The sequence below is a fragment of the Penaeus monodon genome, chromosome 37 (genome assembly GCF_015228065.2).
Source record: "Penaeus monodon isolate SGIC_2016 chromosome 37, NSTDA_Pmon_1, whole genome shotgun sequence".
In the NCBI taxonomy this organism is placed as follows: Eukaryota; Metazoa; Arthropoda; class Malacostraca; order Decapoda; family Penaeidae; genus Penaeus; species Penaeus monodon.
Window position 1 is genome coordinate 28,548,884 of NC_051422.1, and position 12,500 is coordinate 28,561,383.

The window sequence follows — 12,500 nt, forward strand, 5'->3', positions numbered from 1 at the left end:
TTCCGCCTGACCCCTCTATCACATAATCGGACGTCCGAACCACACCATGCCTCAAACCCCACAACAAATTGACAGCCTACTGTTCATCACGTACAGATACTAACGCGCAGCGGCCTATCCAGCTGCGATTATAACCCATCCCTGTACTGTCGTCAAATAGTTCTTCTGCGTAAGCACGGTCAGGGCCATCTCCCAATTCTCCTAATTGCCGCAGGAACGCACGTAACTCTAAGCTCAACGACGGATCATAACACGCGCTACATCTTGAGATCGTAGTTCTACCGACTGCTACGCACGCCGGGCAACAAATACCCGGTCTACGACCCTAAACCATAATCACGGCGACCATATGACTTCCCTTACCACCGTTCCCACCAAGATTATCTCCTGATCCATCAACACATAATTTAGATCGTCAAAAGAACTCAGTCTATACGGTCTATTTGGACCTTGCCAGAGTAATCGACTTGCTCGGTCTTCTGTGCTCAGGAGTGAATTGCGGATTCGTTTCGGAATGGCGGACCTTGGGCCTGGTATTGCTGAGCAGTGTAAATTGCACGAATACAAAAGACTAAGTGTGATTCAACTAGCTCTCTCCGAATCCATCTTCACCTGTCAGAGGGATGACAACGCTCCCTAAGACCACATTAGGTGGGGCACTCACCGATGTGGGCGTTACCGTGACGTAGTAACCCACATGGCAGTCAGCGCAGCCTGACTTAAGTGCAACGCCACACACGACCACCATAGGTTCAACCCCAGCCCTTACAGGTACCGATGAATTCAACAGGATATATTATTACAAATAATGCACGACAGCGTTACCTCCGTTTTCATACGATAAGCATTGCTAAATCGACAAGGTCAACACAAGAGAGTAGAAGTGGAGGGTTCCTCGCTGATGGGTGGGTCGCACAGCCTGCGACATCGATTGCAATCCAAGCTAAGTTGGAGGGTCCACCTGGTACAACTGTCTCAAAACATTACTCGACAATCCACCCACCACACTATCCATCCGACAAAACTAGTCTCCCAACCACCATGCAGAATAGTGATCGCCTGAAGCATGAACTCTGCTTAGCCTCATCTTTACAGACATCTATATGGACTTGCATGAGTCATTTTGTGAGGAGGGTTAGGCGTCATCCACGTATTTTTTCGCGAGGGACACCACTTTTCTGTCTAAGGCAGGAAGCACACAAAGCGTTCGAACCCAAAAGTAAATGAGCTCTATATCTAACATGAAAAAGTGCAATTTATGAAATCCCTTACAAGCAGATTCCCTGATACGATTTCTTGTCCCCTTTAGCTGCAAGCACTGGTACGATCCTGGACTAGACCATAAGACGACAAACCCAGGACGACACTAGACGTGATTCATTCAGTCGAGCTTGCCCCCCGACACCCGGTTTTCATCCCTAACTGCACCTGCTAAAGCGTAAGTTCTGCTCATAGCCGCAAAGTGCCCAGGGAGATGGTTTGCCCCACACTTATAACTGCATGTGTCCCTGAAGGCGCTGATTCCCCCAAATGCGAAACATCCATTGCAACCAGTCTGCTCGAACCTGTACAGCCTGCTACGCAACGCCCGGTTAACCCTGCGAAGGCCAACATCACTACCAGACCATAACGTCTATCCGTACCGACTCATCCGTCATGGCATGTATCCTGACGTTTCATCATGTGTATGGACCTACCGCCTCTACCCCGCACATCCCATCAGAGCACTGCGTCTAGAAGACTGCCGTGGCGGAGCCTACGGCACTACTCTCTCGCTCTACCTAGTATCAGTCTGTCCAGTAAGAGTGAGTACACACCCTTTCAGGTGCTACTCTGGAGAAGAGTGCGTGGGAGCTGTAATTGGAGAGTCCGGCACCGTGCAGGGTAAGCCCAAGCGCCTATGTCAGGTGCCAGAACTAGCACTCGGTAAACCTGCAGTTCTGAGATCCTCATCGCGTGACTGACAGAGTGGATCGATCTCCTATTACACAAATTACGTATCCTGTACAAAGTCCAGCGATGCGACGTTGGACGCTAAGTACAGGACAGAGATAACCTCATTTCTGGGACCTGCAAAGTCCCGGCGAAGGAGGCTATTCTCGGCTGCTGGGTCAAGCTCCGAGCCATGGGGACGAAAATTCGTAGCCAGCCGGTCCAGCCGGAATTTACGCATTGAAGTCCCAGACAATAGCCGATTATCCATGTCCTACCGGTTAAGGAAGCGGCATCGTGACGGATGCGAGTTTGGGAGAGTAGACGCCTCTTTCCACATCATTTTTACCATGTCTACGCTACTTCTCGACTGGTAGAGCGCGACGACCTCTAGGTCAATTTAGTGCCGAAGTCAAGGTATACGAGATAAGCCCTCTCAATCGAAGCCCTTACAATCACGCGTGACATTCAATCTCCATGCCATGTACGCTATCACGTTCTTTAGCACCTCGACTACCGCGGGCTAAGTCGGATGATGCTATGCTCACCCGGACGGTGGTGACATCGCTTACGGCCAACCGTGTAGGTGTACCACACACTGATCGTGCGCTACAGTTTCTCCACCTTGAGAGGCAGCACTCCACTCCCGTTGCTTCCAAACCAGGATCTAAAACTTATCCCGGAATTAGCTGAGGTATATTCGTGCCTTCACCTAATTCTACAGCGGCAAGAACACCGGCTTAAAGCAGTGTATCCAAGCGCCATCGAGTACCCCAACCTACCCTCTAACACGGACTATGTAAACCACCTCAGGATATGAGATCGGCTAGCTACCAGCTTACCGGTATCACTGCCTGGGTGCACGGACCTCAATGCCGCCCCCCCAACCAGCCCTAATAAAGGGGTGAGGTTGGGACCGCCTATCATTGGGATTCCCGAGGCTTTCCCCCAAAGCTTCATGGTGGTTGGCGCTGCGGGGAAGGCGGGAGAGTAACTAACGTTCCAATCTGCACCCCGACATTTGCCCTCCAGCGGGACCCACGCCCCCATTACAGCTGCGGGGGGAGGACACACCTACCCCAACCCATTTCCATTATCAAGACGTTGCCAGAGGTCATATTCGGGGGAGGAGGATGCAGCCCCTCCCCCACATCACCGCACACACACACACAAACCACACAAAAACACATACACACACACAACAACACACACACACACAACACCACACACAACACGACACCACCACACACATTATACTATATATATTATATATAGTATACATTTACATAATTTATATATATTTTATGTATATATGTATAATTATATTTTATACATATAGATATATATATTACACTATTATATATATCTATATATATATATACATATATATATCATATATATAATAGATCCATGCATGTATAATTAGTATAGAGATGCACTTTTTTTTTTATTCATTATTTTATTCTTTATTTATTTCTTACTTTATAATTTATTTTGATTAATATTTATATATATTATTTTTATTAAATAATAATATATATATATATACATATATATATCCACCCCACCATACCATATATGTTTGCGGTGTGTGTCTTTATATATATATATATATATTTATAACTGATATATTATATATATCTTATATATTACATATCATATAATATATTATTATATATCATTAAGAATATTATATTATTATAATATATAATATTATTATATATCTATAAATATACCTTATATATATGTATATATATACTATATATAATATTATTATAATATCATGTCGTGTGTGTGTGGTGTGTGTGTGTGTGCTGTGTTGTGTGACGTGCCGTGTTATGGTGTGTGTGAGTGCGTGTGATGTGTGTGTGTGTGTGAATTGTCACTATATTATAATATTACTATATAGATTATACTAGTACTATATATATATATATATATACTATTATATATATATGTGTGGGTGTATATATATAATATATATATTCATATATATTATATATCTAATTACTTTATATACACTATTAATACTACTATTCATATTGTTCGTAAATATATATATATATATAGATAACTATATAACTCTATATATTATATATAACCATTATATCATTACAATTTATAATATATTATTATTAATATTTGTGAGACCACTCCCCCGAGCAGAAGAGAGCAAACGTTTATAATAAACTAATTCCGCATAACTATCCGTATGTTACACCACCATAGAGTGTCCCCAGCCTATTAATTGATATATACCATAAGATCACATACAGCACAACACACTAATTATATGGTGACGTGCGTGTGTTGTGTGTGTGTGGTGTGTGTGTTGTGTGGTGTTGTGTTGTGTGGGTGCTCCCCATCACAGCACCACATGTGAGTGTGCACGACTGTGTATGTGTGCTGCTGGCTGTTATATACTTACCATCTAATAATAATGAAAATAGAAAATAAGCGCACCAACTCTACACTATCACCTAACCCCGACGCCCTTGTACTAACTTAAACGCACGAGCAACAAAATAATATTAATAAATTACGTATATATAATATATTTATTGATATAACTATATACATTATATACTACTATATATTTAAACAACACACACACAACACCACATACATATATGTGTGGTGTGATGGCATGTATGTGTGTGATGTGTTAATTATATAATTACATATATACTATAATTCACTATTATATAATTATATATTATTACTATATATAAAATATATATATATTATACATGTAGTTAATATAATCACCATAACTATTGTGGTATCGTGTGCGTGTGTGTGATTATATCTATAATATCTATATAAATATATATACATATAATATTATTTATATATATACTTTATATCATACTATATATATATATTATATATATGTACTTGTGTGTGTTGTGTGTGTGTGAGTGTTTGTACTATATATCCTATTATTAATATATTATTATATATATATATTAATATATAATATATATATAACACAACACACACACAACACACAACACACACACACACACACAATATATTATTATATATATTATATATATAAATATATACTAGTTATATATATGGTGTGTTGTGTGTGTGTCTGTGTGTGTGTGTATATCTGTCATATATATATATATATAATATATCTATATATATAATATATATATATATACTATAATATATTAATATACTATATAATGATGTAGTGTTAATCATATATAGCTAATATTATATATAATAATCGGCACATCATATAATACTTTATATAATATATACCTATATATGATGTGTAGTCGTGTTGTGTGTGTATGCTGTGTGATGTGTGTGGTGTGTGTGTGTGTCTGTGTGTGTGCGTACTACTGCGTGTGGTGTGTGTGTGTGTGTGTGTGTGTGTGTGTGTGTGTGTGTTGCTGCGTGCGTCGTGGTGCGTGCAATCCCGTGCTGTGCGTGTGTACGTTCTCAGCGTGCGCTGTGTTGGTTGACTATATTATACATATAGATATTATATATATATACTAATATATATAATATCCATTATTCAGATTACATCAATACTAATTAATAACTACATACATACATACATACTTATACATATATACATACTAACATAAGAAAATACTTACATAACTCAATACTTATTAATCAAACCACACGCACCCACACACACCACCCAACACACCCGACACACCACACAACAGCACACAAACACACACACACGCACACACATATATATATATATAATATATATATATAATACATAATTACTATTACATATTTATCTAGAATCTCCTTATGATCACCTATGAGAGATTCTGAGATCAGGGGAATTCGACAAGATATTGCCGCAATGCAAGGTTATTTCCCGTACATGAAGTGCTGTGATGTTCTGGTGGGGGCCTTCAAACCTTCTTCTGTTAGTTCAGGCTAAGGCAAACGCTGATGCACTTGCACGCAAATCTTTTCACCCTGCTGACTGGATAATGGCACAAGGTTGGAGATGTGGTGCCTAATGCAAGGACCAGCTACATGTCTTTGCTCTATGGAAGCCGAAACCTGGACTTTATCCACTTGCCTTTGACAAGGACCATGTGTGTGTGTATGTGTGTGTGTGTGTGTGTAGTGGGCTGTGTGCTGGTGTGCGTGTATGTGTGTGTGTCGTGTGTGGGTGGTGTGTGGTGTGTGTAGCACCGACGATATTATTCATCTATCCTATTTATCTACTATAGTTGCACATAAATAATAAGTTAAATTAAATAAGCTATCATGTAGTATGTATGTATGTACTACTAGTACTTATAATATCATATATATCTATATATCTATATATCACCTATATTATTGTCGTGTGCTGTATGTGTGTGATGGTGTGTGTGTGTGGTCTTGTGTGTGTATCTTAAATTATATATTACATCACTAGATCATACATATATATTCCATCGTAATAATTTATAAGTATCTATAATATATACATATATATATTTTATATATATATATATACACTTATATAAAGACAGATAAATACGTATCTATTACTTTATCATTTTCACCTCTGCAGACGTGGAAGTTTTCAAGGTTTGCCCCTTTAATAGCGCGGATATCCAAAAGCTCAGCACGAATTACAAAACTTTCTTGAAAAGTTTGTACATTATTCTTAACTCTTGCCATGCCTTTTCCACCACGAGTCATAGGCAGGTATTCATAGTGTTTCTTTTAGCAATGCGAATGAATCAAATACAAACACATAGAAACAAACAAATGGAAGTCGACACGTATATCCAACGTAGTCCTGTATATACTATCAATGTATAATGTTAATTCAGTGGGTATTGCGCAGCACAGAAACCGTATCGACAATACTAGGAAAAACACCAGGTAGAGGTCCATCGCAGCTAACGTGTTGTGGCAGCCACGTCCGATGTTGGGTAAAGTTATGTAACAGAAGTAGTTGCCCTTTCGCCTGAAGAATTTCTACCATGCTAACACACAGGCCTAATTTTGTATGTAACTCTATGGGATTATTTCTATCCTGCGAGTAAATTCATCGGACATCACATGCAAAATCAGAGAAACACTCAGGCTGAATTAATATTATGGAATAATAGTCTCTTCCAAGACCGTTCCATAATGTCAAAGATCTCTTCACTGATATTAAATGATTCTTACATGTTGTGTATGAATTTGTTCCATATTTGCTTTCTACCTTTTACATGAATATATATGTAGTGCTGTTTGTCTCATCAAACGTGATAAGAAAAACAACACATACGAAATTCGTGTGCTGTGTGTGTGTGTTTTAATATATATTATTTCCTAATTTATATATATAATATATATACTTATAATATAAATATTATATTATCAATTATATAATATTTATTATATTTTATATCAATCTATAATATCATATATATATAATACTATATAACTATATATTAATATAATATTCTATAGTATATTCTTTGTATATATATATGTGACTATATTATAAATATAAATATCTATATATATTATACTATATATATATATATTACTTATATACTATATATATATATAAACACACAACACCAACACAAACTCACAACACAACACACACACTACAACACACAAACACCACACACACACACAACACAACACCAGCACGCACAACACACTCACACCAATATAACACACATAAATATATTTGCAGAACAATATAGTATGATGTTTCTCAAGGTAAAGTTACCTCTTATATTCTTGATGTTTCTTCTTTGCTGGTCTTCAGATGGCAAGAAGTCTTTTTGTGGGAGTACTCTATGAATCGAACACTCTGCATCGCAATGTAATAGTTATGTTTGTTATTTTTGGAATGATATATATGAAGCAAGTGTTTTACGTGGTATCCAGTGGAAGCAAGAAACAAAGATAGACAAAATCCTTTCGACGCAACGATTCATCATAATTACTTTTTGCCTTTGCATTTAATTGTTTCCTTGCAGTGAAAATGAATACAACGTGTTTTCTTATCGAAATCCTAAATCCTTTTCTCTGAATTTTAAAGCTTCATTAAGTGGAGTGCGTGCAAAATGTAAAGTGAAATTTATGTAAATCATCGAGTTTCTAGAAATCTATGTGGACTGAGTGACGGTGCATTTCTCCACCATACTCATTTTACTGTTGCTTTCATTCACTTTCACGAAAGTTAGCTCTTATTCCTAATGAATCGTTTAACGACCTTAAACAGGAAGTTGACGCGATCGTAAAGCTGTTTAAAACAGCTATGCTCTTTCAAAGCCGTTTGTTCGAATGCCTCGAAACGGAAGAAGGGAGAGAGGAAAGAGTTGAATACCTTGCCTGCTCTCACCTTCGGCCTCCCTTTTTTAGCTAGAGCATATACGTCACTGTAAGAATTCTGCGACTATTTTCGTAAGAATCAACCAAGGATCCAGTCAAGTCCGGTGGTTCGAAGGCATTGCGCAAGATCTTCTCGGTGAGAGCTGCCGCATCGACCTCGGCGCCGGCCCTACCCTGTCCAACTATCGAGTTGATTGTCTCAGTATCGTGAACAAATATCTGTATTTTCTGTTTTTTTTTTCACATTGGCTGTCTGTATTCAGCTCGCTCCCGTTAAAGTGTTCCAGAACGGTGCTACTCCTTCATATCTTCACTGTGAAAATATGACAGTGGCAGCATTTACCGTCAGGACTAAATGCTATCGACATAATTAAAATTGTTCAAGCTGAAGTTTTTAAAATTTCAGTCTTGTCATTTTGATAAATTAATCAATGTTTAAGCAAATTGATCACTATAACATTAGTGGAGACTGACAGTTTCACTGGTAATAAAAGAAACACGTCATTCTTGACATTCTTTGTACTCACTTTTCGCGTCGCTATTTGATTTCTTCTTTCCTCGATTAAAACTCTCCTGTTTGCGCTCTTCCTTCATACACTTCACAATCTTTTGTTAGTATTTATTTCTTATCTCTGTTCTCTATTATCTTCAAAGTTCAAGAAGACAGGTTCCTCAGAACATTCGAGGAGCCCAAGAATTCGGACAACTACAGGCAGATCGACGAAGACTGACATGTACGTTTAGAAATTGTATCAAAACAAGCAAGAAGATTCCGAGGGAAACAACGTCAGAAGACGCGTGTTATACATTGTTAGTATTCAAGGAAAATCGCTAGCAGGAAAAGCTACAGCGAGTATAACAGATTGACCTTCGACACCTTGAAAATACTTTAAAGAACCCTCGCTGTGATCCCATACCTGAGCAAATCCTATCAAATGATTGAAAGACATGAGAATAATGGCAAACGGCGAGCAGAGGAATTTCAGGAGATATTATCTGTACCAGTCAACAATCCGCACTGATTTAGGTGTATGTAAACAACATTGAATGTTCTAACGGTAAATACAATGTGTGATAACCAGTCAAATATGATAATAATGTTATTTGTTCAATGGAAATAATGCTTACGAAGATATGGCAAGGGATTATATTTAAATACACTGATATACCTTCAAATGAAATACTACTACTACTTACTAGACTATTACTGCTAGCACCTACTACTATACTACTATTACTACTAGCCACTGTAGTACTATTAGCATGCTACTACAACTACTACAACTCTGCTGCTGGCTGCTGCTGATATATATATTATTTGTAGGAATTAGTATAATAGTAGTAACACAACAATAATGATAACAATAGTGATAACATAACAACAACAACAAACAACAGTGTTTCAGTCATGGTGAAAGTGCCACTTATGAAATTTTCTATTTCTTTATTTTCTATTTTTACGAGACTATTTCTTAGCCTTATGCTTATCAACTTGTACATTTACCCTTATATCTTTCACATAATCTTATCTAAAAAGCAGTATTGTATGATTTGATGAATGATATTCAACTACAGAACAACAACCACTAATGAATGATTTATAGTGATAATTGATGATGATTGATGATAATGATGATGATAATTATTATGATAATCATATATTATAATAAATAATAAATAATAATATATATAATAATCATATAATAATCAATATAATATAATAATATAATAAATAACTAAAATTATATAATTAATATATATAATAATAATAATAAATAATAATTAATAATAATTGAAAAATAGACATATGATAATAATCAGATAAATCAATATATATTATAAATAACAGTGATATGGTCAATGGAAAGATAATGTTAATATTAATAACAATATAATAATTTTTTCTGTTCATATATATATATACTCTCTTATATAATATTCATATATATATAATATTATATACTATATATATATATATTATATCATACTATATATAATATATACAATTTTTTTTTTTTTTTTTTTTTTTTTTTTAACAGCTAGGGTTGAGTCTGAGCAGCGCGGTGTCACACGCATGATAATTACTTATGTAAGAACTTTCAACCTGTGTGAATGCTACTTGGAGATGCAAAGTAGGGAAAAGCGCTCCCGTTTAACAACGTCACCATTCCACGGGATGCACGTGACGGTGTTACCTTTTTAGGGTAATCAATCGCTCTAATTATATATCCGGTACTATGCTGGACAGCTCACCCCTGATTGGCTGCGCATCGATCAACACCACGTGAACTAGGTACGTAATACCGGATCTGAGTAAAGATCCTCTGCCCAAGAGGGAACACGCGCGGCCGCGTGAACTAACCTCGAACTTCAAGATTTGCCAGTCGACCAATCTTAGCCAAGTCCGACCGCTCTAACCATTCGGCCACCGTCCTTGACGATGCATGCGGCTTCTCATGATTTTTTTACAGCTTGATACATTATCTTGAGGGCGTGGTCTCTCCATTGCTTTCCAGCCTGCGTGTTGTCTAATTTATCGGTCACCACTCTATTTAGCGGGCACTGACTTGACGTGACTTGGAGCCACCCAGGTGGCACTAGGTAGGCCAATCGAGGTGAAGTTCCTTACCCAGGGAACAACGCGGCCGCCGGCTGACTCGAACCTCGAACTTCGAGACTCGTCTTGACAGTTGGAGTCGGCGCGTCTAACCCATTCGCACCGGGCCCTATATACATACCTATATTTATATATATTATAACTATATTATATAATATATATATATATATTATATGTGATGTGTGTGTGGTGTGTGTAGTGTGTGTGTTGTGGTGTGGGTGGTAGTGTGTGTGTGTGTGTATGTGGTTTGTGCGTGTAATTGGTGTGTTATGTACTATAATTTTACACACAACACACACACACACACACACCAACCTATTTATACTTATATTATATATAAATATATATATATATATTATATATATATAATATATACTATATATACATAATTATTACACAACACATACATATATATACAGAAACTATAACACTTTATCACACTATACATTGTAATTACCTTTATCAGGGGCATTTTAATACGAACATTATCATTTTATTACAACAAGCTATTTTGGAGTTTCAATTTTATCACTGTTGTTGTATTACCACCATTACAAAATGTACAACGCCAGTTCCTCGTTTGAATATTTTAACAAGACTCTTTAACTTTTCTCTCTCTCTCTCTCTCTCTCTCTCTCTCTCTCTCTCTCTCTTTCTTTTAATTAATTTCATTTTTTTCCTTTACGTTGTCGTATCTATTCTTGTGAACTTGCCAATCCTTTATACTTCCCGCACGCCGAACTATACCAGCAACTCGGGAACAAAAGCCCGGAAGACCCGAGTTACGGAGACCCTTCCCCACCCCCGACTTTACCTTTTTCCAGAGACACAATAGCTCCAAATAGACTCTTGTCTTTACTGCCCATTAATTCAAAGTGTCTTTTGCATGCGGAAATAGTCACCTATTCGGAAAAAAAAACACGGTCGGGTTTTATCACGAGGGGACTTTGTAGGGTGTCTGTCCCCAGTTGGGGTTCGGCCAAGACGATCCGGCGTGGATTGGGATCGGAATATTCAGATTCCGTCTTATTTTGCAAGTGTGCACGTATGGCGGGCACGGAACAAAGTTAAAGGAGATTCAACGGAAACGACGAAAGAGAAGGAAGAAATGCATGATTTACTTTTGCTGCGATATAATGACTAAAAGAAGAAAGAGTGTGCTAATATTATTCTGAAATCAATGACGCAGGAACAAGTATAAGAAATCGACTGAAAAGAAATAACCATCGCTTATTGTACTTTACTGGCTGAATAGCAGCACGCAAGATGTAATATTCCCAAGGAAATTACGATTTCACACGTATTTAACTGTGAAAATAGCACGTAATTGTCGTCAGATGTAACGGAACTCCGTATCATTCTGTTATTATTGAAATTTTTTTTTTCGGAATCACGAATACGGGACCCTAGGCGTTGAAATCTGACCTTCTTGCGGCGTCTGCATCATCAGCCCCGGTCGCCCCAGCTACACCTGGCCTCTCCAGGATGCAAGCGCGGACATTCCCGTCAAATTCGTTCCCGTGAATCCATTGATCACGCTTTCATCTTAGGCGGAAATGCAAAGCGGCGGATGGGCGATATAAAACGGGATATATTCCTGTGGTTTGATTTTCCGGTAATC